Consider the following 2,083-nt stretch of genomic DNA (forward strand, 5'->3'; position numbering starts at 1 on the left):
TCGGAAATTGGTTTTTATTCACTTTTTTCTATAAAATATTTGAAATTCAACATTTTTATGAAAACAATCAGACGATGAGGTAGGGAATTCGTCCGAAGAACCGATCACAAAATCGTAGAAAATTCAATAGAAATGATTTCTATTGCCATTTCTATTTTTGTGGATGAATTTTTAGGATATCAGGCGTGGTCCACCTTTTTGGAACTTGGAGAGTTTTTCTACACCTTGCTGAAATTGAAGAGACAGAGTGAGGAAACTTTCACACCTCTGTGGGAGTATTTCGAGGACCTCCAGTTTCTGCTGACACCAGAAGAAATCCCTTATGAGACTCCTAGTGCAAGTGAGGAGGAGGTGCAAACAGATTAGCCTTAGTTATTGATCATGATGGAATAATTCAAATAATTTCATTGTTTACTTTTTTTTGTTAATAACCAATAAGCATATCCCAAGTTTTTACCAGTTTACTAGTTTACTAGCTTAATAAATATAGATTACTACTGAGCTTGAATCTGAGTTCCATTTTTATTGTTCTGCTTTTTCTTGGTCGATGTTGGAGATGATGCTGTATTTTCTGGCGGCTGAGAAGATTATTTAATCGTGTCGGAGAATTGGAATAAAGTGGCAATTCACGTGAGAAAACATTTTGAGCAGGAAAATCTCAGAAATTTCAAATTTTCTATAAAAAAAAAAATAGTGAAAAGTTCAACGAAAATTAAATGTAATTGCCTAGCGAGTTGAGCATTATGAACTATGTAATTGTTACACTGGTTACACTGGTTATTACAATGGTGACACTTGTCATCCGCCTTTATACTATATTTCAGGACAATTATGCGTTCAACAGAAACTAACAATTCAACAGTTTCCATCTCTTCATTGCAGGAACAATTCACTTGAGGAGAGAATATCAAGAAATACTCTTATGTGATGATAATTTCTACTAAACAAGTATTCTTATATTTCTTCCAGAAAGAATTACATAGCAAGCTAATTATTCATTCACCAAAATTATTATATGAATAATTTTCTCAATTAAATTTGTCCGATTCACGTTGATCGCGTTCACCTAAAGAATCTGTTGAAGAAAATTCAAGCAGAGTTATTCAATAGATGCATAACACTGAAGAAATATTTCTCGACACTTTTTGGTTTCATCAACTACTTACAAATAAATTTTTCGCTCGTTCTCTACGTAGGTTGTTAATTGATCAGAAGATGCAGTCATTTCATACACTGAGCTTGATGTTCTAAGGTTCCTGGTTATAAATATCCATCCTGGGGCTGCTGAGGGGTCTCTCGAACATTTCTTTCTGATTTCGGTTTCTTTTCAGGTGATATTAGTGATATGTGAAGAGAGTAGTTGTACTCTGTAAACTCGGGTTGAGCTCTCCACAGTTCGTCATTCATTATTTCCACAGTTGGCCCGAGGAGCAATCTATGTTGTCAAAAATATCAAGGATTGATCAATCAATCACTCATCAATAATAAATGCTTTCTGGATCAATTATATTGGAGCAATACTCACCTCTCCTTTGAATTGTCGTGATTCCATATATTCAGCTTAATTTTAGGCATCACTCATTAGTTTCACTGATCAATTAGAGGTTGTTAATTGAAAATATTAATTAAAATGTTTTTCATTTCCAAACTCTGGGAAACGTAACCTATTGAATGAAAAAGTGACATTTCTAGCGTAAGCCGGCCTTCATATCAAAATTGCCGCCCCGTCGGTAACTTGGCCCAGTCGATAATTTGGCCCTTTCGGCAGTATGACCCTTACCCGTTATTGGATAGAAACGCGCTGTTGATAAGTCCTCCGGAAATCTTCTTTACCTGCCCTCTAATGATACCATCTTCCGCCTTTTCGCAAAAAAAAAGTCGATCCGATGCAATTTCGAAGCGGTGATCAGTGAGGAGGGCGCCACTTTGTTTCAATAAAATGTTACAACCTTTAGGCAATTTTTCTGACAAAATTATAGTAAAATTAACATTTTCATCCTTATAATATCTAAGAGTACGATATTCATGTCGTGCATTTTCGAACCTTCACATAAATTAACGCACTGGATTTTCGTCGCCTTGG

The 2,083-nt window shown here is 35.3% G+C and overlaps 1 long non-coding RNA gene across 1 annotated transcript; it reads right to left on the reverse strand.

The window, feature by feature from the left end:
* Positions 1–925: 925 nt before the first annotated feature.
* On the reverse strand, positions 926–1,692 carry LOC107045287. Its single transcript, XR_001461423.1, has 3 exons — positions 1,526–1,692; positions 1,167–1,435; positions 926–1,075 (listed from the first exon to the last, which is right to left on the reverse strand). It is a non-coding gene; the product is annotated as an uncharacterized LOC107045287 (long non-coding RNA).
* Between the last annotated feature and the right edge of the window lie 391 nt (positions 1,693–2,083).

This window comes from Diachasma alloeum, unplaced genomic scaffold (assembly GCF_001412515.2).
Source record: "Diachasma alloeum isolate Michigan unplaced genomic scaffold, Dall2.0 Dall_scaffold_00908, whole genome shotgun sequence".
NCBI lineage: Eukaryota > Metazoa > Arthropoda > Insecta > Hymenoptera > Braconidae > Diachasma > Diachasma alloeum.